The sequence below is a fragment of the Cryptomeria japonica genome, chromosome 4 (genome assembly GCF_030272615.1).
Source record: "Cryptomeria japonica chromosome 4, Sugi_1.0, whole genome shotgun sequence".
Taxonomy (NCBI): Eukaryota; Viridiplantae; Streptophyta; class Pinopsida; order Cupressales; family Cupressaceae; genus Cryptomeria; species Cryptomeria japonica.
In genome coordinates, this window is record NC_081408.1 from 351,711,736 (window position 1) to 351,738,395 (window position 26,660).

A 26,660-nucleotide genomic window follows, 5' to 3' on the forward strand; every position below is an offset into this window, starting at 1 on the left:
TTGGTGACTGAATTTATTATGTGTCATACTTTCCCAATCATCGTGCCATGTCAATGGAACTTCCCTTGTAACTGAGTTCCAATTCACCAGCTTCACTTAATGCACTAAGTTATGCGTCATACTTAGAATATTCCCTTTGCCAACTTATTAACTTTCCATTCTTTCAAATTTTAGAGGGAAATTGAAAGATTCTCCAAGATTCACTTGATTCTCCATCCTAGCTTGACTTTTTCTGCTTCATAGGGAATTTTCCATGCTTCTTCAACATCCCCTATTGTTTTAGGGATTCTCCTAAAATTTAGGAGCCAGGTCCATTAGATAGAGAAATTTCTCACGATTCTGAATCCATAAAAAATTCTAGATTATGATAAGATTCGGTGTCTAAAAATGGAAAATTCAAAAAATTTCTTAAGGAGTTTTTTTGCTTTTCATTCCTCCTTGAACCTTGGATTTTCATGCCTTAGACAATTTTTTGAGTTTTCAAGCTTAAGCATGGAATTCATGGCAGAATTCATCACTTCCTTGATTCTTCTTGACTTTGTCATTTCAATCATTCTTCTCTTAGCCAAGGTGCAATTTCCCTAAGGCAAGGAACTCACAACTTCTTCAATTCTCCTTGCATATTTCATTTTGGCACTTTACCTGAGTGTTAGGCAAAATTTATTCATGGAGGAGGAATTCATGATCTCACTTATATTTCCTTGATCCTTCCATTTTGGTACCCTCCATCATCCCTAGGCAGCATTTCTCCCTTGTGATGGAATTCCTTCCATCTTAGACTTTCTTTGATGCCCCTTGTTTACTGCCTTAATCCTTCCTTGAGTGCTATTTATCCATGAAGGAGGAATCTTGCAATTTTCATCTTTTCAAGGTGGGAGGGATTTGGTACCCTATTCCAAGCATGGGCGTTATTTTCTAGTTGCCAAGGAATTCACACCTTTTCCAATCTTCCACAACACCCCCACTTTGGCGCCCTTAACCTGGCATAGGCGCTAAACTTACACTTCCTTGGACTTGCTCATTTTTCCATCTCTCCCTGAGTACCTCATTTTGGCACCCTACCTTGCCTTGAGGCGGATTTTTTCTATGAAGGATTTGGAGGATTTTCCTTCACTACCCCTCTTTAGTGCCCTGAGTAGTGGGCGGAGTTTCCCTTAGGTGGAGGAATTCATAATTTTTCCTATCCTTCCTTGAGCCTTCAAATTTGGCGCCTTCTTGAGTGCTTGGGCAACATTTTTCACTTGTTATGGAATTCAATGCTTTCAACGCTCTCCATGTTGACTAGGTTTTGGTTCTTTGACCAATGCTTGGGCGCAATTTGCAAGTGGAGGATAAATTTGACTTTCTTCACACTTTCCATGCTACCCCCACTTTGGTGCCCTCCATCATGCTAGGGTGCAAATCTACTCAAGGGAAGGAATTCACTATTTTTTCTTCCTTCCATGACACTTGGGTTTTGGTGCCCTTCATCACCCTAGGGCGGCTTTTTTGCTTGAGGAAGGAATTTATCAAATTTCCATGTATTCCAAGGAGACTCCATTTTAGCGCCCTCACCTGGCTTTGGACAGATTTTGGCCATGAAAGAGGAATTCATCATTTCCATTCTTCTTTCAGATCAGGTTACCATATATGGACTTGATGTGATTTCCCAAAATTAGATAAATTTCTCGAGCTTAATACTTCAGGAATGGGCTTTCAACACTTTATCCATTTTTTTGACTCTCTATGTCTGCTTTCTGACTTTCTAAAACTAGTAGTCATGAATGCTTGGCCTTCATCACTTTGCTTGAATGGTCCTACCAAAAATGAAATTCCAAAAATAGAAACCTTCAGAACATCAGTGTTAGATTCCTAGAATAGGACACATAATGACTTTCTATAAATGGAAACTTACTAAAAATAGAAATTACTAGAAATAGTAAGTTTGATTTTTGGCAAAATGACGGCATTCCGAGACTCAGTAAAATCCCTAAAAAATAGGAACTTTCTAAAACTAGAAAGTTGCTCTGTTTTGGCTCAAATCTTACTGGGAGGTTCCTTGAAGGGTCATGATTCGAGTTACATGTTGAGTTTTCCAAAACCCTAACAAAACCCCCGAAAATCTAGGACTAAAGGCAAAAACCCTAAAATCGACAAAACAAGCCCTAGACTTCATCAAATTCACTCAAATGAAAAGCAAACTTAATCAATCCGACCCTCGAACACTCGCAAAGGAAAAAGACTAGCAAGATGGCCACCATAAGACCCCCCCCAAAACAATTCAAAATGACCAGGGGGCCTAAAAAGTAGGGGGTCCCCATCCAGGATGGGGTGATGTGTGATTAGGTCACAACAGGTTGTAAAGACCACCATAATTTAAAATAACATAATTCACAAAATAGACATAATTAAGAATAAATCATTGCCACATATCTAGATATACAAGGTTAGAGACAAGAAAATACATTTCAACATATGAAGTCAAATTACATAAGCTGACAACAAGATAAACATAAGGAAACATATACCTTTACACTAAACCACAAGGTTGAAAACAATAAATGTATGAGGACCAAAACATGATGAATTTCCACATCATGAGCAAGAACATTACCGGAGTGCATTTCCACCCAACCACGAAGTACTTTTTCTTCCCCGAAATCTTTCATGACACAAAAGATACCTAGCCCAACGAGGAAGACTAGCAAAGTGATACTGACAAGAGTAATGGAATTTGTACAGCTAGTATGATATATCCACATGTTACTACTTATCATGTTGCCATTAGTTTTTATATTCAAAGTCATACTATATATTCTAGTCGGTTAGCACTACCGAATCATGCAGTCGGTATAAACAGAGAAGTCGGTATGCATAGTCTAGTCGGTTACAAAAGAAAGCAGTCATAGAACACAGTATACACCGAGTATCTTTTTGAGTCTACCGAGCAGTAAAGTTAACACACTGAGTTGATATTCACTGAGTGAAACGTGTTACCAGATACATTGAACCTGGACATGAATATGAAAACGTGTTACAAGATCGAGGCACATCTAACCGTTGTTACATTGGAAATTGCACTAGAAGATTGTGTATGATTGCGAGGTCAATCCAACCAATGAAATATTTTGTTCGAGGAATCTTGTTTGTAATATTGAAGCAATGAATTGGATCACTATTTTAAGAGATCTATTTATACAGCATGAATTAAGAGCAAGTTGTGCATATATGTATGAAGCAAGACTGTTACAGAGTCATAGAGGTCACCGAGAAGGTTTTCACAGAATAGTCGAAGAACAGAGTAAATAGAAGGGTTTACCGAGTTACTATATGGGTTACCGAGGTATGCTATAAGCAAGGTAATCTTATTCTGAGCACATAGAATTTGCTATAACATTTCAGATGTAAAGTTGTAGATATTTGTAATGATTTTATTGTAATATTGTGAAGTTGAAAGAGAAACCTTTAACAGGGTAAAAGACTCTAATCAAGTCTATAAATTGTAAAGCCTCTAACCAGGTGCAACATTCAGAATAAATGTTGTGAAATCCTTTAGCAAGGTAGATCTAATAGATCTTGTTACTCCTAATAGGGTAAGCTATCAGAAATAGCTAAATGTAGCTCTAACCGAGCATCTTTATTATTGCAGTAGTGAAGTTGTGGGTGCCATCCCCACCGCAGTTTTTCTCTCTAACCAAGAGTTTCTGCATAACCAAAATATATGTGTTATGGAGTGAATCATGTATGATTGTTATCTATTTGTTTTAACTTTATTTTATGTTACTGCACTATTTTGTTTATGCATAATAGTAAGGTTATTATTAAAGAAAAGTTTTGAGGTACTGATTCACCCCTCCCCTCTAAGTACATTAGCTTTCCATATTAGGCCTAACAATTGGTATCAAAGCTTCAATCTTGGAAAAGGGTTTAACTACCTAAAGAGAAAGATCTTATCAATGAAAGGCTATAAACAATCCTGGAAGATTGTGTATCTGCAAGAAGAGCTGGATCATGCAAATCAAGTGATTGTAGACATGCAAACACAAATGCAAAAATCTCTGAAAGTAAGAAGAAGATTATCTGATGACTTGCAGGATTCTCAAGAGTTAGTGGAACAAACTGAGACATCATCTGAGAACAGTATATCTAAAAAGACTGAAGAAATAATTGGAGTATTGAAAGAAAAGAATAAAGCATTGACTGATCAACTAAAAGTAATGAAAAGAGAACATGAACATTTTAGTACACAAATGACTGAAAATATAGATGCATTGAGGACAACAGAGGATAAATCAAGAGATCTACAAAGAGAGAAACAACAACTTGAAGTCTTAGTATCTGATAAGAATGAAGAAATCATAAGGTTAACTGGGATTCAACAAAATATGACAGATCAACTAGGTTATGCACATCATGAAGCAATTCTAAAGAATGATGAGAATCAAGCATTGAAACTTGAAGTATCAAGGTTGATTGATGAACTTGAAACAAAGAAGAAATCCAAAGAAACATTGAAGAAGAGTTATGATGCATCAAAGATGTTGGATGAGCAACTGAATACAAGAAGACCCAACAAAGATGCAGGACTCGGTTACAAAGGAAAGAATCAACCGAGAAAGGAATTCATACTACCGAGAGAGGAGAATCATCAAAGCAAGCTGGAAACATGAATAATGTAAGGCCTTCCCCAAACCAAGCTTTGATTAACTAAGTTGACCATGTTTGACCCTATTAATAAATGCTTTATAATTCAATAGAATGGACTGTGTTAGACAGATAGATTGTTGAGAAAAGTAATTGAACCAAGTTATAGAGTTATTGCACCTTGTGGTGTACATTTTGATATGTTATGAATTTGAAATCCTAAAAGATCCATTGAATGGATAATCTTGATCTAACGTATGTCAGCTATGTCTGGATTTAGAACTTATATGATTTCCATGAATTGGATAACATTGACGAATGTTGATGCTTCATTTATATGCTTTATGATATAGTACTCAATATGATTCTAGAATAGGATAAATTTGAGATGATAAATATCGTTATTGGATTTGCAGGACTTTACTATGATAATTACTTATGTGGATTTATTTGGATATGAGATATATTGAATTGTCAAATGTAAATTGTATGCAAAGTGTTTGATGTGTATTCTAATTCATGTGTTTAATATTATACGAGGTTATTGGAAATTACTAATGTGTATTTGAGTGGCACAGGAAAAGATACCCATGTGACCACGGAAATATTACGGAGAACCAAACCTAGACCTATGTATGTTCGTAAAACCAGGGGTTGTCTATTTGGAGAGACAACACCCCATTTGTGTCGTATTTTATTCGTAATAGTAAATGATGCATGTGTGTTAAGTATTATTTAATTGATTTATGTAAATCCCACAAGAGACATGATTTCATGTATAATTTTGTAAAAGTATTTTCTTTGTGTCACTTGACACATGTGTGGATTTATGTTTGAATTTTTAAATTTGTCTCTTGATGGGAATTGTTTAACTATAGCTTTTTCAATTAAGGTAATGTGATGTCATAAATGCCTTGGGTAAAGAATCTTTGGGATGGTCAACATAGGTTTGACCCGAAAATAAACTTTAGAGGGGTTAAAGAAGGGTTAAATGGACACCTAGGGGTAGTTTAATAAGGTTTCCTAAAGCCCATAAGGTATACCTAAGGGTTAGGGGTAATTTTAGGCAAGTTTCTACTCCCATGTGACCTTTCAGACACCCTAAAAAGTGACTTTTCTAAGTTGTGCGAAAATGGAAATTAGAAGACTTGAACTAAGTTGTAAACCTTCCTTTTCGAATGAGAGTTCCCTTTTCCATTTTACCTTACTTTCCTTTTCAGTTTTAGAAACTTGAGAGAACTCACACTAGTGTCTTCTTAAGCAAGAAAGAGAGATTTTGGGGGTAATCACCCACTCTCCATTTTTGGAGACAAAAGAATTTTTGAAAAAAAAAAAGATAGATTTTGGATTGAGAATTTTGGCTAAGGGTAGAAAGAGAAGAACTGTGGAATTGAGCTGCTCATCCTCAACAAAACTAGCATACCTTTGGGCAGTTAAAGGTTGGTTTTATTTTTCTTATAATGTTTTCTTATTGCATGATGGTTTGAAAGAAATGCTTGTGTAAAAGACTAGTTTTCGTGCATGTATTTCTTGGAAATTTACTTGGTGTTCTGTGCTTAAGAAATGTATGTGTTTTGGGAGTAATCAAGACCTCCTACTCTCAGGAGAGAGGAGAGTCTTGTGGGTGGTAGAAGTGACAGCCCTCGAGTGAGAGGCTCTCATTATGAGAGTGATCACAAGGGATTTTATTTGACCCTTGCTGCATGGCTTGTTTATGCATTGGGGGTCATAAGGAGGGAAATAAGGCATGAATGCCTTGGGGGGCATAAGGAATGTGGGTTTGTTATACTTGATGTATTTGGTTTTCCATGAGGTGGCTATATGTTTTGGTTGCCATGAGGTGGCTATATGTTTTACCATACTTGCAGTCTCCTCAGGGTACTTAGTCCACTACCACCCTTGAAAAGACATCACAAATGTGTGGTGCAGTGTAGCTGGGTTGGGATTGTGTTTGAGATTGTGTTTTCCCTTGTCATTTGCATTTTCATGTGTGTTACCCATCTAGGGCTTGGTTCTCTGAGCTCGGGGGTGGCTACCAGTTAGCCTAGGCTGGGAGGTGAGCACTCCATGGTCATAGTTTTAGTTATTTGTAGGTTGTTGGAAGAAAAGAATAGTACAAGTGGAGTTTGTTGGAGTTATGTGGTTGCAGAAAAATATTTGGAAATGTGAATATTTATATTTTAAGTTGCTATCAATGTAAATGGAAACTAGGTGGCATCTATTTTTTTTTGAAAGGAAATGTATCTAATATTTTTTTTAAGCCCTCTTTAATTAGAGAGAGGGATTCCATTGGTATTGATGGCTATCATGTATTTTAATGGCACTCCAAAAGAATGCAATTAATTCTTGTTAAAGTATTTTTGTTGTTGCAAAAGAAATATATTATCTTGGATTGAGTTCTCTATAGTTACTAATAGTAGTATGCATGTTAGTTTAGAAAAGAAAGTTTATTCTGCATATGAATTCTAAAAATAAAAGAATAAGTCTATTTCCTATACCTCCAAGATTAAATTTAAATTATAAAAATTTGATTGCTGTCAAATTTATTTATTCTGTCATTTATATAGATGTTGTTTAAATCATTAAATTCTGTAGATTACTTATTAACAGAAAAAAAAAAAAAAAAAAAAAGTTAAATGGTCTACCTATTTTATATAATGCCTGTTTATATAGTTGCTAATCATATTTAATTAACTCTGCTAATTACTTAATTACAGAAATTAAATCTAGAGATAAACAACATTTTGATTTAAATAATATCATGTTCTATAGTTGTTGTTTAGTTTCAGTAAATAATTGTCAACCATTTATTGCAAGAAATAAATCTTATTATCTAGTCTATCTCAGATTTGTGGTATTGAATTTTTAACAAAAAAGAACTAATACTTGATTTAACTTAAAATATTTTAATCAGACTATTTTAAAACAGTTTCATAAAAATGTACAAAATCTGTATTAGATAATCAGACTGCGTTTTCAAATGTGTTTGACGTAAAAATATATATACAAATACTTTATATAAACCTTCACAAAATGGATAATATTGATGCAGAAATATTTTATATATATATATATATATATTTAATACATTATATTTAAACAAAAAAAAAGATATATAAAAAAAAGGATTTGTTTTTTTTGTTTTTTAAATAAAAAAATAGTTAAAAAAAATGGGGGGCTCAGCCCCTGCGGATGTTCACGCAGGGCGGCCTCCCCCTTGCACCAGTGGGTGGCACCGCCGAGGCTGCGGGCCGCGCCACACAGCGGTGGCCAAGGCCGCCACTGTGGGGCATGACCCGCAGGGCTCGGCTACGGTCGTTCCTACGGGGAGACCCCCTATGCCCTCCGCATCCTTCCTACACGGCCGCCCTCCTTCTACATCGCCACCTCCTCCACCCTCTCCGCCATTTTCCTAAGGAAATAGAATAAAAAAAATAAAATAAAGGGAAATAGAATAAAATGAGAGAAGTATAAAATGAAAGAGCAATTTTATATTATTATAAAATTAGGGTTCTCATGGTTGGTTTAAATAATGGGAAGTATAATTAAAGTGTATATGTATATATATGTATTTAAGTATATATATACATACATATATATATATGTGTGTGTGTGTGTGTGTACATATATATATATATATAGATATAAGAGTGAGTTAAAATGATATGAGTCAATTTCGGTATATTGTACCAATATTTGTTTAAGGACAAATGGTAGATCTAATATTTTAGTGGGGGTTTATTGTTAAACATAAGGGTAGGTAACAAAAGGATGTTTTCTAGAACGTATTACTACTCGAAAATTTATAATAAATATAGGGTTGTGAGATTTTACCTTATAGGACAAATATCATTATGAATTTAAATCAAACCCTTCAGTCAGATAAAATTAATCGGATTTTAATTAATGACAGACATTTATAATCTAAGAGCTAGGACTAAATCTAATTAGTTCCTTAAAGCAATAAATGATTATTGGAGACAAATCTTACCTCGTCAATTAGTTTAGAGTGTTGTTTTAAATTAAGCTAAATATTTGCAAAATTAAATGTTTATGATGTATTAAATTAAACATTAGGGGATTTAACTTTTGTAGTAAATTATTGTCTATAGGGATTAAACTTTAGCCTCCTAGATATAGGCATATGAGAAAAAGCTTTATAGGAGATATTCATTATGAGAATTATTTTAAATAACCCCCATTGCTGAATAGCAGTCACATGTTAATTAATGTTTAGAATAGATTTGAAGCATTAAGTACTATGCGCTAGGACTAAATTTATTTATTCCCTAAAAGCGATTTATGACTATTGGAAATTAATATTATCGCTGTCTATCAATTTAGGTTTTTGGATTTAATTAATCTATTGATTAAACTTGATGAGCTATTAAATTAACTCATCTAGTATTCCGCATTTATTTTTAAATTATTTTCATTTATTTGAGTTAGTGGTTAGAATTAACTCACTCGTAGATAAGCCATACTTGTTAGTGCATTCCATATTTGCTAATTTAATGTTTAAGTTGTGATTTAAAAAAAAAAATTATCCCGTTCTTGCCCTAAATTTTGGGCATGACAAATAACATCAAAAGGAAGAAGCCTATTTGCTACTACTGTGGAAATCAAGGTCATACTACCAACATATGCCAGATCAGAAAAGGTAAGCAACCGAATATCACTAAGTCTAATGGATATTGTTACAATTGCAATAAATATGGTCACACATCTAATCAATGTAGGACAAAGTCTATTAACAACTATCAGAAGGCAAAATTCAAAAGGTTTTGTAAGAACTGCAATAGATATGGACATAGTACTGAGAAATACTAGTCTAAGCAAAAGAACTACATGCGGTGTCCACACCGAGCAAACACTAGAGGTTACCGAACTCACACAGATCCTTACTGACAATATGCAGTAGTACCATGGGATTACAATACAAGGATATGGTGTGAATGTTGTGGAAGATATGGACATATTAGTGCAAACTATTTTATAAGGTTTGGAATGAACAACTGAAGATCATGGAGAAATCCTGGTATGGCATGTTTTCATTGTCACAAAGTTGGACATTTAGCTGGAGATTGCAGAGATCAACCTAGAAGAGACACTGAAGAGATAAAAGAAAAATTTAAGATGATTTGGAAAAAGAAGGAAAGCATGTCAGATGAAGAAAGCACCTTACCTATCGAGTTAGGTGCACCTATTCCAAATTAATCAGAAAAGGTATGAAGGGACTGCATTCTCTAAAGGTTAAATCATAACAGTTCCTATTCTATTATGTACAAAATTCAAAATCTGCATAGTTAAGATGCATTAGTAAGTTTGAGATCCTATCAAAAGCACTCTACAGGAAACTTGTCAGGTCGGTGTATACAGGAAGCCTATCAAGTCAGTAAATGAAGGAAATTTGGTTACTCGGTTAAAACACAAAAAAAGGAGTAAATCGGTTAAAGGTAAACCGAATGCATTTATTGTTTTGACCTAACCTGCACGAAGCCCGATAAGGTATTTTGTGTACTTAAAGATATTTTCGTGGTCATTCCCATTCACCAAGTTTTCAAGAGAGCAGAGCAGAGTAAATCAAGGTGATCAAACTTCATTCAGAGCGAATTTCAAGGTATTTACATCAAATCTCATCACACTGTTAAGCTGGTTTCCAATCTTGTCAAATTGCTATTATCTACTGAGTGTGAAGCATCAGTCATTTGTAAACCACCAAACGCTAACGATAGTTTGCTAAGTTTTTACTTGAAATCTACAATGGTGCCCAAGATCCAAGATCCCATAGTTGTCAAGAATGTGGATAAGCCCTCGCTGAAGTACTCTGACTCCTAAAGTCGCCTCTGAATTGGATGACAAAACTGCATTTTCACTCATCCCTGATCGAGTCTTTTTAGTCGAAGATGTTAGATTCTTCACCAAATGCCATGTTGAAGAACTCGGTCATGTTGAGATTAGTGACACATATGATGAACTATGTACCAATGGCAAAATGGATAGCAAGTACGAGCATATCAAAATCAAGGGATTAACTGAAGCCCTAGCCTATCCCCATGTGTTCAAACCCCAGTGGGTTAAGTTTGTTTTAAGTAGAGTTCATGATGATTTTATGTGGCTAGAGGAGCAACCATTAAAAATCACTAAGGAAATCATTCATGTGATCACCGGGTATCCTATCTATGATCATGCACAAGCATAGAAAATGATATCACAGAAGGAGTTAATCAGTCTAACTGGAGTAGAATCTGATTACCGAGGACTGAAATTGAACAATGTCACTGATGCAGAACTTAAGTTTGCAATTAGAGTAATTGGTTACTGTTTCTTTCAATCAGCAAGGGAAAACAGTGTACCATGTGTAGCAATTGACTTAGCCTACAAAATAGTGAAAAAGGGAATGAAAGTAGACTTATGTAAGTGCTACTGAAGAACTTGTTTGAGAACCTGAACACAATAAGGAAGCCGAAGAAGAACAACTCAGCAAACACACTGAAGTTTGGTTCACTTCTTGTACGCATGTTTTTCTACTTTGAGAAGTTCTTTCCCTCGATCGGTAAAGTAGTTTGGGAGCTACACCGACCTATCACCCATCAAATCAATGATTTTATCAAGAAATTGGGAGATAATTTTAATGATATCATGGATGACTATTTCAGCAAATTTCAAGAGAAGATGCACAACAGGTACAGGATTCCACCACAGTTGGTAGAGAAATATAAGGATGATATATGTTTTGAGGTAGACATCGATTACTGTTATATGAATGTTGTTGAACCAAGGACTCAATCTTTGCCACCAATGGGTTATGAGATTGACTATGATATTTCACAACAACAAATTGATGCCTATCTTTCATTGCCAAGGCATGCTACCGAACTAAGATATGGTACTTATGAAGAAGTTAAAGAAAAGGTGAAAATGAGCATTGTAGTACCTAAAGCTACAAGAAAGGCTACAAAGATGATAAAGGTTTTATCTGAGAAATTTGGAGAAGAATCCTCCTCTACACCAGTCAAAGGCACTCTTGCCGCTACCGAAGAGGAATCAAAAGCTCAAGAAGCAGCAATAACATTAAGTACTGAGTTGCCTAAGGGTAAAGTTTTGAAAAGAAAGAAACAGGACATTACAAAGGCCCTACAGACTCCACCAACAAAGAGACCCAACACTAGAGCATTAGCTGCATCATCGAGTAAGAAACAAAAGAGTGTTACTATTCCCAAGGTAACCAAAACCTACAAGAAATCTACTCGAAGACTCATTTTGGCAAAAGAGTCTAGTGATATAGAATCCGATGATGCAAACAAATTTCAGATTGTAAAAAGCAAGAAGGTAAATATTCATAGTGTTGAAAACTTTTGTGCCAATCTTAAAGAATATGGTGGATTTGCAGGATTTAGATATGTCAAGTATGAGACTAGGAATAATGATGAGAAGCGACAAATTGAAGAAGCTGTCATTTGCACACTTCTAAAATTTTGGCTAGCTCCATTAGAACTAGAAAAGTCACTTCTGAGTGAATTATACTTACATATTGATAACAGATGGAAATATGCAATGGACTCAGAGAAACAAATAAGAGAAATAAGTCTAGTCCATCTATTTCCTGATATGTCTGTAGCAGAAATTAAGGAACATTTGACAACATACAAATCTAAATTTCTTGTCAAACAGAGAGCCTTAAAATTGATGAATGGGCTATACATTGATGTAGAAAATGAGACAAAAGCCAAATGGTAGGAAATCTTCAAACGAAAGGATGTCGATGAACAATCTCAAGTTGAAATTGTTGATGTCACTGAGCAAGATCCTGATGTCACCGAGCAAGATCCTAATGCTACCAAGCAAGACCCAACTAACACTATTCAAATTGATGAAGATGACATGGATGCAGAAGCACCAGAGCAGGAAATGATAGAAGACACTACCTATGCACAACATGTATCTAGTGAATCTGTCTTAGAACAAGTTCAGTCTTATTCGCTAGTCAAGCCACCTGTCTCTGCCAAAGCTCCTAAGGATACAGAACAAGGCACCGAAGGTCACAAGTCTGAAGCAGCAGAAGATACAACTAAAGATCAGATGTCTCAAGCACCGTCAAGCACTGAAAATATTACAGTTGAGACCCCTAGTACCAAGACACCCAAGGACGCCACAACGGCTATAGGAACCAACCAAAGTGTTGCATCTATCGAGCAACCTACCAAGGGTCAGCAAGCCTCACAAGCACTTGTCTTAGTACAACCGACCAAAGGTAAAGAGAAGAAGGTGAGAAAGCATAGTTTCAAAGTTGATTTAACTAAACCGATAGTGTTTCCCAATGTGGATATCTCAAAATTAAAAGGGCAAGCACTTACTGATTTTGGTGAACTATGCAAAGCAAAGGCCAAACAAGAAAAACAATATGCCATTCAAAAGAAGAATAAAGTACTACAGAAGGTAAAGACACTGCTAACAGATATGCTACCTTCAGCAATAGTGTCCACCGATGCAGCCATCCACATTCAACTGGATGAACTCCTTACTCAAATAGAAACATCTGGAGTTGATGCATCTGAGTACTTGAGCAAACTAAAAGATAAAGAGCTTACTGCAAAGATGATAGAAGAGGTACAAAAAGCTCTCGCTATAGGAAAAGTAAAGCTTGTCAAATTCATTGCTGAGTTGTACCTTCAACTCAAGCATATTCTTTATTTATTTCAGAAACTTTGTACATTTTCCTTATTCATTAAAGATATCAAGAATAAAACTGATGCAATTGAGAAAGAGATCACCGATCTCTCAACTAAGTTGACCACCGAGCCTAATTCAGTTCAGAATTTTTATACCAAGCTTCAACAGCTCATGGCTCAACAGTTAGAACTCAGAAATGAAGAGCATAAGATCAGGATGGATATAATGACCCTCCAGACATTATTCCTTCCTCATCTCTCATTAGTTCAAGAGCAGATTAACAAGCTACATGCCTATCAACTACACAAGAGGGAAGCACTCTTGATGGCTTAATATCACTATTGGCTGATATTCAAGTACAAAATTCTTTAATGGAAAGTGTAAAGGATGCATTCTTAGTTGCACTCACCGATGCTTGGAACAAGTACAAATCTATTTTTGATTAGTTACCGCCCTCGAATGGAAATTAAGTTTTTGATGTTTGTCAAAAAGGGGAGTAATACTACATAAGGATACTACATAAGGGGAGTAATGTACTATATTTGGAGAGTAATACAGTTTTGAGTATTGTATACAGGGGAGTATACCGAGCAGAGCATGCAAAGCTAGCAGAGCACACAAGCACAAAATAGAACCGAGCATGCAAAATCCAAGTAATATATAGAATAATGATAAGGGGAGTATTTCTGCATATACTATTTCATTGACTATTGTATATATTGTCAAGTGTAGTCATTTTGCAAAGTATATAGATTTTTGAGTTATGACTTTGAAAGTATTTTTTGTCAAACATCTCAACTAATGTCAAATGGAGAGATTGTTACTACTTATCAAGTTGCCATTAGTTTTTATATTCAAAGTCATACTATATATTCTAGTCGGTTAGCACTACTGAATCATACAGTCGGTATAAATAGAGAAGTCGGTATGCACAGTCTAGTCAGTTATAGAAGAAAGAAGTCACAAAACATAGTATACACCGAGCCATCTATCAAGTATCTTTTTGAGTCTACCAAGCAGTAAAGTTAACACACCGAGTTGATATTCACCGAGTGAAATGTGTTACCAGATACATTGAACCTAGACATGAATATGAAAATGTGTTACAAGATCGAGGCACATCTAACCGTTATTACATTGGAAATTGCACTAGAAGATTGTGTATGATTGTGAGGTCAATCCAACCAATGAAATATTTTGTTTGAGGAATCTTGTTTGTAAGATCGAAGCAATGAATTGGATCACCATTTTAAGAGATCTATTATACACCATGAATTAAGAGCAAGGTGTGCATATATGTATGAAGGAAGACTGTTACAGAGACACAGAGGTCACTGAGAAGGTTTTCAGAGAACAGTCGAAGAACAGAGTAAACAGAAGGGTTTACCGAGTTACTATATGGGTTACCGAGGTATGCTATAAGCAAGGTAATCTTATTCTAAGCACATAGAATTTGCTATAACATTTCACATGTAAAGTTGCAGATATTTGTAATGATTTTATTGTAATATTGTGAAGTTGAAAGAGAAACCTTTAACAAGGTAAAAGACTTTAATCAAGTCTATAAATTGTAAAGCCTCTAACTAGGTGTAGCATTTAGAATAAATGTTGTGAAATCCTTTAGCAAGGTAGATCTAATACATCTTGTTACTCCTAATAGGGTAAGCTATTAGAAATAGCTAAATGTAGCTCTAACTGAGCATCTTTATTATTGCAGTAGTGAAGTTGTGGGTGCCATCTTCACCGCAATTTTTCTCTCTAACCAAGAGTTTCTGCGTAACCAAAATATATGTGTTATGGAGTGAATCATGTATGATTGTTATCTATTTGTTTTAACTTTATTTTATGTTACTGCACTATTCTGTTTATGCATAACAGTAAGGTTATTATTAAAGAAAAGTTTTGAGGTATTGATTCACCCCTCCCCTCTCAGTACATTAGCTTTCCATATTGGGCCTAACACCACATTCTAACACTAATGTAACAATATCATGTCACACAAGATGCATGTAACACAAAGATGAAGATAGAAGCAACATCCTTTGCTTATTGATCTAAAGTCATGACAAGATCTCAATCCCATATCAAATGCAAGGGGAAACATAGCGACTTCATAATAATTTCCAATCATAATGAAAGAAAACATATGTACATGCAACCATGCATTTATTAGCATAAGAGATACAAAATAGCACATAAGAACATTTACAAGAACATAAAAGTGCTTCGGTCTATTCGCAAGCATTGACCTACTCATCAAGAATTAAAAACAACTTCACTATCAATTATTCTAAATGGTGTCCTTATCATCAAGTCAAGAGTCAATATGGAATATGGAATATGGAATATGTCCACATATCTAGAATAATGACACACATTTAAGTACTTAAGCTGTGATACACATCGAAAGCCAAACAATGATAATGTTCAATTTTTTATAATTAGACAATTAATTCATCTTGTCTATCTAACTCAAAATTCTTTAAAATATCTAAAAGGTTACAACACTTGAATGAATGCACTATAATCATACAGCTGGACTTTGGTTATTATGAACAGATTTGATCTGCTCATGTCTAAACTATATGGTGAGCGACAAAACTGCAATGTTCAACTATATGACGTGTGCCCACAAATTAGAAATGGATGTAAACTTGCATGTAAAATATGGAAGCCTTTTCATTCAGCTATGCTTTTCTACTTTGCTCTATAAATGGAAGAGTGGTAGTTTCATTTTGTTTATTTTCTTTTAATTATGTCTTCACTTCCATTAACTCAAATTCATTCGCATGCGTAAACATTGCTTTTCATTTTACGTTGTCTTGGGATAGTTTGATCTTCACATCTCATTTCTCTCAAATAACTCACATCGCTAAGTTTGCATTATTTACATCATTTTCTTTTTTTTTTTAGTGCATTCCCTGGAAAATTAGTAAGTTCAACTTAACTTTCAAAAGCATCTTTCTTATCTTATTTTAAGAGTGACTTGACTTCTATTTATTTAAAATTACTTTCAATTAATGCATTCCTTGGAAACTTAGTAAGTTCAACTTAGCTTTTAAAAGCATCTTTCTTACCTTGTTTTAAGAGTGACTTGACTTCTATTTATTTAAAATTACTTTCATCGAAAGTTTAAAGATAAATGAACTCTTCCCATTATTAATATGAATAAATTAAACTAACCTTACCATGAGCTTTAAAAGTACATATTAGATTTCAATAATTTTCTTTCTTTTATTGATATTTTAGTTTAGTTTATTTAAATAGAAAAAATATTTTACTTTTAGCTTTCTAATTTAAAGTAAGTAGAAGTTTAGTTTTTTTGTTTTTTTAAATTTAAATTTTATTTTTTAATTAAAATAATAATATTTAATAAAGAAAACATTTTATAAAAATAAGTTAATCTAAAAAAAAGTTAGAATTCTTCTCTGCAAATGTCGTTAGACATTAATGGCGGCCTTGGAGGGAAAAGGCTGAACTCGGAGGAGATATGCATCGATTTTATAGAGGAATTGGAGGAGGATGTGTTCTTCTGAGAAAATCACGCAGTCATTGCAAGGATTATTGGGCTGAACTGGTCAAGAAAAGAAATTAAAAAATGGGTGGAAGGCAATTGGGGGTTGCAGACTATCATTAAACTCATTCCAAAAGGATTCTTTGTGGTCTTGTTCAAAGAGGGCAAAGACAGAGATCTAATTCTCAACCAGAAGAATTGGTTCGCAAATAATCACGCAATTTATCTGCAACCGTGGTCCCCAAACTTTGATCCAGTACTGCTAGTTGTTTACTCTGCGTCAGTATGGATTTGATTGTAAAATTTACCCATTGAATATTGGAGTGAGGTTATTCTAGAAAAGATCGACAAAACCTTAGGGACTCTATTGGAAGTAGATTTTGATGATGAGGATGATCTCTGCAAATATGCCCGTTTGAGGATTGCAGCGGTTAAAAGGATTCCTGTGTCAATCAAATTTTAAACTTCAAGCGGTGAATGGCGCCAACAAGTGGAAACTGAAAAAGAGATTAAATAGTGTCCTAGATGCGGGAGCAAGTTTCATGGATTGGATGCATGCAAGATGTTTGTGAGGAAGACCAAGAATGTCATCAGGAAGCCAACTCAGTTTTGGAGGTGGAAGTCGAAGAACTCATTAAAAATGGTTGTAGATCAAGAAGGGAAGGGATCCAGTGATGTTGGTTAGACTCATAACCAAGAGATGAACCCTTCGACTTCTTTGATATCAGCCTCTTGCAATTCAAAGGAAACAAGAAAGGAAGAAATGATCTTGGTCCTAGGTGATAGTGGCGAATATTTGAGATTGAATATTAATGTAGGGAGGGAGAATGATGCGGTCCCAAACACCCCAAGATTCACCCCTTCGTGTAGAGTACTTTCAAACACCAAATTTGAATTTGAAAAGGGTTTGGATGATGATTTGTTTCAAGAATATGAATTGGAAAACATTGACCCAAGGTGTATCAGTCAGCCAGCTAATGCATTGTTGGGGAAGGCCAAAGGTTTTAGAGGTAGAAGGAGCAATCGTCAGAAAAGAGAGGAGAGAGAAAGGGAAAAAGGCATCATCAGTGTATTGGATTTTATGAAGAAATCCAAGGGAGAAGGGTTATCCCTTGGTAAGAGATGAAAATCACATCCTAGAATGTCAGGGGTCGATCAACCCCTGAAAAGAAATGCTTGGTCAAGCACTATTTGAGTATTCACAACCCTGATGTGTTACTTTTACAAGAGACCAAGCTTGGTGGGGATAAAACTAGGTAATTCATTAATTCTTGTTCTAAATGGGATGGTTTATTTCAAGATGCAATAGGCTCTGCGGGTGGCCTAGGTGTGGTGTGGAATCTGGCAAGTGTCAAGGTGGTACCCATTGCCTCCCATGAGAATTGGATGGCATGTGAGATCAAAGGCATTGGTACAAATTTACAGTTTCCAATTTTTAATGTATATGGCCCGACGAAGATCGAAGACAAATTGAAGGTTTGGAGAGAAATTACAATGCAAGCATCTCTAGTTGAGAAGGATAAATCTATAATAGCAAGGGATTTCAATGCTCTACTGGATGTGGATGAGAAAGAAGGAGGTCTCAAAAAATGCTCAAAAATGATGGAGGACTTTAGAGATTTCATTGAACACAATAAGCTTACCGATGTTATCCCGAAAAATGGTAAATTTACTTGGACTAACAAAAGGTTGAATTTATCTAAAATATCGGAAAGACTGGATAGGTTTTTTGCTGGAGATTGGTGGTTGTCAGGGGACATGTTATTGGTCACCTGCATTATTCCCCAGTGTGGCTCTAATCATTTACCAATTTTGTTATCAATCAGGAAGGAGACTCACAAATAGAGGAGCTACTTCAAATTCCTCAGAATGTGGTGGTTTGACCCTGGTTTTAAAGAAAAACTCAAGGTGTGGTGGATGGAAGGAGACACTTTCGTGGGCACCCCTAGTTTCAGATTCGTTAAAAGACTTGAATCTTTAAAACATAAGATTAAGGCCTGGAATAAATCAAGCTTCAAAAACATTTTTTCAGAAAAATTGTGAATAGAGGAAGAACTTGAAGCATTAAACCAAAAAGTGATGTTGGCTAGGATGAATAAGGAGGAATTTATTCTTGAAAACAATTTGAAGGAGGAGTACAATGAAGTTTTGAAAAGAGAAGAAGTTTTTTGGAGGGATAAGTTGGAGGGATAAGTCTAGGGAGCTATGGATTTCAGAGGACGACTGTAACACCAAATTTTTTCATGCATCTTCAAAAGCAAAAAGAATCCATAATAAGATCAATGCCATCAAGGATGAAAATGGTCATTGGAAGATGTTAGACGAGGAGATACAACACACTGCCCTAAATCATTTTCAAAGAGTTTTGGGGAATGTTGACTTCAGAGGTTTTGATTTTGAGCACCTTGTCAATGTGAATATTAATAATAATCTGATTTCCAGTTCGGATGCAAAATTCTTGGTAGCTCCCTACACCATGGAAGAATTTAAGGCTGCAACATTTGGACTACACCCAAACAAAGCCCCTGGTCTGGATGGGATGACTATTGATTTGTTTCAAAACTGCTGGGAGTTCATGGGAAGAGACATTTGGATGATTGTTGAAGATTTCAGGAAAAAACATAAATTTGTTAGAGAATTGAACCATACCATGATTGTGTTGATTCCCAAGAAAGAACATTGTGTAACCATGGCAAATTTTAGGCCTATCTTATTGTGCAACACAATATACAAAATTATTTTGAAATCTATGGCGAATAGACTCAATAAAATCATGCCTAGTTTAATTTCTGAAAACCAAAATGGCTTCACACCTTGTAGAGAGTTAGCGGACAACATCATTTTGGTAGCAGAGGTGCTGCATTCCATGTACAAAGGCAAACAGAAAGGTATGACCATTAAACTTGATGTTACAAAATATTACGACAGGGTGGTTTGGGATTTTCTTGTATGTGTTCTTGATAAATTTGGCTTTCCTAAAGATTGGATTGATTGCATTAAATTTTGTATTTCTTCGGTGATTTTTTCCATGATTGTAAATGTAGCGGTCTGTGGGTTCTTTGAGGCCACAAATGGGCTACACAAAGGGGATCCTCTTTCCCCTTCTTTATTTGTCCTAATGGTAGAGGTGTTGGGCAATTTCATTAAAAGGAGAAATAGTGAAGGTTTTTGGAAAGGCATGAGGGTGCATGAAAATTTTGAGGCCATCACGCATTCGAAATTCGCGAATGACACAATTTTGTTTGGTGAAGCATCATGAAAGAAGTGAAGGAAATAAAGAATTTCTTAGACATTTGCACTCAAGCTACGAGACAGGCGATGAACAAGGACAAATCGTGGGTCTTCTTCTTCAACACCAACAAACCTCTTCAAACCAAAATTACAAACTTCTTGGAGTTTAAAATTGGGGGGTTCCCCATCAAATACTTAGGGGTTTGAATCATCTCTAGTTGCAAGCAGAGTCATATATGGGAAGATGTGATCCATTCGTGCCAGTCGAAGTCTAATAAGTGGAAAAACAAATGGCTCTTGCAAGCAGGACGTTTGACTATGATCAGAGTTGTCCTCTCGGCTATTCTGATTTACAGTATGTCTTGTTTCAAGATGCCGCATGTGGCTGGGAGGAAGTTGGATGGTTTTCTCAAGAAATTTGTGTGGGAAGGTGCCAAAGATCAGAGGAAAATTCCCCTAATCAATTGAGATACCATGTGCCTTCTCAAGGAAGAAGGTGGTGTAGGGCTGAGGAAGATGGATCTTTAGAACCTTGCATTGGGAGTGAAATTGAATTGGAAAATGTATGAACACCCAAACAAGTTATGGTGTAGACTCTTTAGGAGGAAATATTTAGATTTGGAGAATCTGAATAGGATCCTTACCATAGCCGATGCTGCTAGAGGTTCCTCGACTTGGAATTTCTTGTGGGTCTGCAGGAACATCATTACCTATCATATATCTTGGCGCATTGGCAATGGCTAAATGGCTATGTTCTGGCGCAACTCATGGGAAGGTGAGTAGGTGCTTGGTGACTTATTTGCAGAACATGAATGGGTCAAAGAGGTCTAAATTAAGGTTGGCCTTTTTGTCAAAGATTATGTTGTTGACAACTTAGTAATGGTGGGGTATTGGGGTGGAAATCTATTGATATTGGAGAAAGAAGGTTGTGTTTGAAGTTGGCAGATCTTCTGAAAAATAGATGCATCTTGCAGTCGGAACAGGAGGACACCATATTCTGGTGTGCATCCAAATCAGGTAAGTATAGTGTGAAATTGGGGTACGAGATTCAATGTCACAAAGTGAGAGAAAGCAAGTGGCCATATTATCTTTGTTGGAACAACATTGGTCTTCCTAAAGCTGGAGCTTTTTTGTGGATTTTACTACATGGAAAATTTTTGACTGGTGATAGATTGAAGAATATTGGGATTTTAGGACCGAGTTGGTGTGTTATGTCCAAAGGGAGTGAAGAGACAGCTAATCATTTACTCTTTCATTGTCCCTTCATGGATGCATGCTGAGATTGGCTCATGGATAAATTGTAGTTCTTTTCGGTTAAAAATGAGCTTCTTAAAGATTTCCTTCTTGTGTGGCCTAAAGCAAGTCATTTTAAGTGGAGTGGATTGTGGTTGATTACCCCTACTTTGTTAGTTTGGCACATCTAGAAGGAGAGGAGCATAAGAATATTTAGAGAAACTTGTCTTTCGTTGGAGGAGGTGATTTTCAAAATCAAGATGGAAATTGAAGAAGTGATTAATGGCAAGCCCCCCAAAGTTAAATCATTCAGGTATTGTAGTTGGGACAAGGATATGGAGCACAATTGGTCACTCAAGGACTGGGGTTTAGGGTGCCCTCCAGTTCCCAAAACCAATAGGAAGCTAGTTAGATGGATTCCTCCACAATGTGATTGGGTGAAGCTGAATTTTGATGGAGCGAGTAGAGGGAATCCTGAGATTTCAAGTATTGGTGCGGTCATTAGAGATTCCTCCAAACAATTGATGGGAGGCTTGTTTTGGAGTTTGGGCTTTGCCACAAATAATGAAGTAGAGATAAGGGCATTGGCGGCTGGATTGGACTTATGTGTTCGGAAAGGTATGACAAAGTTATCATTGAAGGAGACTCACAGATTATCATTGACGATATCTCTAAATCTAGCTTTCTAAATTGGAAACTAGGTAAGTGGATACCTTATATTAATAAGCTTCTGGGAGCTATTAACACTTTTGAACTCAAACATACTTTTATGGAAGGAAATAAGGCGATAGATCTTTTGGCCAATGTTGGGATTGATAAGGATCTTGGTAGAATCATATTCGACAAAGAGGATGCAGACACAGTAGTTATGGAAGCCATTCTAACTGAGATCCCAAATTTGACTCGTACAGGGGTTGGTTAGACATTGACTGATGCTATTGCCTCTCATGAACCAGACCATAGGTGGCATATTTATATGATAAAAGGGAAAACAGATTTGTGTTTCGGTTCCTCATGATTCCCAGTCTACAAAAAGTGGCAGTGATAGGTACAAGTTAGTCACACCTCTGGTAGATCGCAGTATGTGATAGCAGGTAAGAATGCAGTGCATGGATCCCATAAGATTTCTTTGGAATGGGAGTTTGGATGTTTCTAGTAGTCTGCATTCTATTTAAGGAGGAACAGGATAGAGCCGGATGTATCATGTTTGGATAGCCAAAATGTCACCTTTTGTGGGTCTGAGCTGTGTTAACTATGGAAACTCTCTGGAGTGACAATGCCTCAACTTGTTCGTGCTGGAGGAAGAAATCTGTGGGGAAATTATCTCCCTGGTGGATTTTTCTTTGAGCTTAGAGCGTCATTGGTGTGATGGGCTTGTCTATGGAGTGGTCATCACTATCATAGTGGATATCCTAGAGTCACAGGTGGAAGGTGTCGGTTTGATGCAAGGATTTGTTAACCCAGTGAATGTCCATGCTATGGTAGATGCAATTTTTGAACTATGAGAAGAGGTCAAGGAGAGTATCCTGAAGCTGTATTTTGAGCCTGCAGATAACATTTCATCCGCATCTGACACAGAGGATTTGTCAGGAAATGGGCAGGAGGAGTCCAATGGTGATGAGGTTGAGGGGATGGATGCAGAAGGAGAGAAAGAGGAGGAAGCAAATGAGGGAGAGGAGTTGGATGAGGGCATGGAAGAGGTGTCAGACTTGGACAATGGAGAGGAAGAGGAGGTTGATGGAGAGGCAGCTCACGGAGCTGAGCAGAGAAGAAAGGCCCTGTTTGTGAGAGAGGCTTGGTGCACTTTCAAGGCAAGTGTGTTGAGTGGCAACCTCAACAATTTTAGGAGGCTTCTGGATTCAAATGATTGGTGGCTTTCAGAGGGGTCAACTGAAAATCTCCTCAGCATAGGGGATGCAGTGGTGGATATTCTTCACTTTATTAGATAGAATTAGGGAATAGGATTCTGGTGTATGGGTTGGTTAGGGTGTATCTACCAAGGTTTTTGTAGTCGGGTTCTTATTGTAGCTATGCTCTCTCCTTAGTTGAAGAGATTTTTGGATATGTGATAACATAACTATGTATTTATTTTCCTTTTTTAATATAGGGCGCTATCCCCACAGCTGATAGCACTTACCATTAAAAAAAAAAACATTTTATAAATAGAACTATTTTATTCTAAATAAAATTAATCTAAGTTTGAAGTAAATAAATAAAACATGATAATATAAATATATTGATTATTTGAAATAATTGAATTTATAAATCAATACATATATTAACTATGACAACCATGCAATATGAAATTATATTTTACGATTAAATAAAGTGTAATTAATTTAATTATTAAATAATAATTATGAAAATAATAAGGGTCGTGACACAAGTAAAATGGGGGATAACAATGACAACCCACAACCATCATCACCACCAAACCCTTCATTATCAAACCGTCCATTACCAAACTCCCCCTTAATTCAAGATTTAATTGGTCAAAATTTGAACCAATTGAGGGGCATTGCAAATATTTACATATAATACCTCATTTAGACCCAATGTTAGCTCCACTTAATGCCATAATAAACAATGTAGAAAATGTCACCATGGAGCATAATGTCGTTCTTTTGTGGTGAGAGTCCATGAGGAATAGATGTGTGGATGGCCTGACCTATGATGAGGTCAAGAAGCTTGAGATATTCAAAGTTGATCTTGCCACATTATTTATCAATCCCTGCACTAGACAACCTGTAGATATGAAAAACATGAAAACACGAAACAAACTTTGAAAACCCACCACATTGTGAGCACTTCTCACTCAAACAATCATTTATATAGAAAAAGAATTCATCATCTATAGTACATAAAAATAGATCTAGAAAGTCTCTTAATGATCTCAAAAAATGCATTTCATCACACTCCTACAACATATCATTAGTGTGCATTGTAGAATGAATATAGCATAAAATTTCAAGGTACATTGAAAACTACACACGGTATTTGCAACAATGAGTATTACAAATCTTAAGAGGTACACAATAAAATGGCCTCAAAGATTCAAAGCCCCTTTATGATATTTGCAAATTTGGATGTGTTTCACAAAATGTTTTGTACAACATTGTTTGGCTTGATTCCAAGAAATGTTTAGGATGCATTGTGTAGTCTCGATTGCCAATTCTTAACTTTAAAACATCCCTTACATTGGGTGATACTCTAGAATTAGAGTTCCAAAATTGTTGAATTTCCTCCTTCACATTATCGGTCAACTTCTTATCAACATGTGGAAGCCTCCCACCAAAATCCCATGTATCATCTTGAAGGGGATGATCAAGTCTTTCTCTTCTTGCAAGTGCTCTATCCAAAGTTTTATGATTTATGTTCAAATCAACTCAAGTTTGTCTCATAAAGTGAGCCTTCCTCAAATGATGTCTTACTAAGAATGTTTTAATCACTCTTTGAGAACCTCTCTTATCCTTTTCCTTTCTATTCTTTCCAATGGAATTGAGAGCATTAAAGAGATTTTTGACAATAATATATTTTTTCTCCATCTTCTTGTTCATACGAATCTTCAATTTGGATAGTAATGGTCTCATTTTTGTATCTTTATCAATTGAACAAAAAGTTGGAATTTCTCGGTCAATGTCTTATTGCTAAAAATATTGGTTTAAAAGTTGTGTACCACACAATTGAATGGTTCATGTTGACCTCTTGCCTTCAAGATTGGCAAAAATGTTCTCATCAATTTCAAGTAACCATTTTGGGCTTCTTGAAGGTCTTGAATTTGGAATTTGTCTTTACTCCATGAGAGGGTCTTCATTTCTCATGTAATTTGGTGTTAAATACATTTGTTCACTTGGTTGAACAATTCCACCATCAATGTTAAAATTTCCCAAATTTTCACCTCCAATGTCAATTCCCAAATTTTCACCTTTCTTGTCAATTCCCACATTTTCATTCCTAAATTTAATATCAAATTTAACATTTTCAATATCTATTTCAACATTGTCATTCCCAATGTGAATTTCATGTCCAACATTTCCAATATCAAAATCTACATGTTCATTTTCATTTTCAATAACTTTCTCAACATTTTCAAATTCAATTTCCTCTTCACTTGAAGTAACATTTGCAAAGGCTTCACCAATATTTGACATACCTTGTCTTCTCCTCCTATGACCTTCTCTATCTCTTTATCTATATACTTTAATTTTCTCATTTGAAAGCTTTCTTTTACCTTTATGCTTTCGACGATTGTTTCTCCCCATTATATCTCTAGAAAGATGCTCTAAAATGATTCCCAATGACAAATTTGTCTAGAAGAATCTCTCAAAAGAAGAATTTTGTCAATGTATGTTTGAAAACCCATGATTCTTACCTACAACATGAATGTAAGGACCATTAGAATGTACAAAATGTCCCACAAACCTATTTTGTGTGGTCCACATATCAATATTCGATATTTATACATATTTTTATATGCTCACTAAAAATTTCTTTGGCACCCAATATTTGAACATTGGCACCCTAGTGGGAACAAATCTGATGTCAGATAAATTTTACATATAGGAAAAGTGAAAGAGATAAAGGGGAGATAGGGAGAGGGATAGTGTGTGTGTGTGTGTGTGTGTGTGTGTGAGAGAGAGAGAGAGAGAGAGAGAGAGAGGGGGGGGGGAGGTGGAAGGGGAAAGGGAGAGAGAGAGAGTGAGAAAAAGAGAGGGTGGAAGGGGAAAGGGAGAGAAAGTGAGAGAGGGGGGAAGAGGAAAAGGGGAGAGAGTGAGAGAAGGAGAAAGAGAGATAGAGAGAGAGGGGGAAGGGGAAAGGGAGAGGGTGAGGGTGAGAGAGAGAGACACACCATATGACCCCTAACGACACCATATGACCCCTAATTACACCATATGGCCCTTTTTAACATCCTAGCACATGACATGACCCCTTATAGAACCATATGACCCCTTATGACAATATAATGTCCTAATGAGTCATATGGTGTCCTGAGGGGTCATATGGTGTCCTAATGGGTCATATGGTGTTCTAACACATGCATGGGCCCTTAGGACATCATATGACCCCTAACGACACCATGTGATCCCTTAGGAAACCATATGACCTCTTTTAACATCCTAGTACATGACATGACTTCTTACGACACCATATGGTCCTAAGGGGTCATATGGTATCCTAAGGGGTCATATGGTGTTGTAACACATGTGTGGGCCCTTAGGACACCATATGACCCATTTGGACACCATATAATCTCTTTTAACATCCTAGTACATGACATAACCCCTTATGACACCATATGACCCCTTACGACACCATATGGTCCTAAGGAGTCATATGGTATCCTAAGGGGTCATATGGTGTTGTAACACGTGTGGGCCCTTAGGAC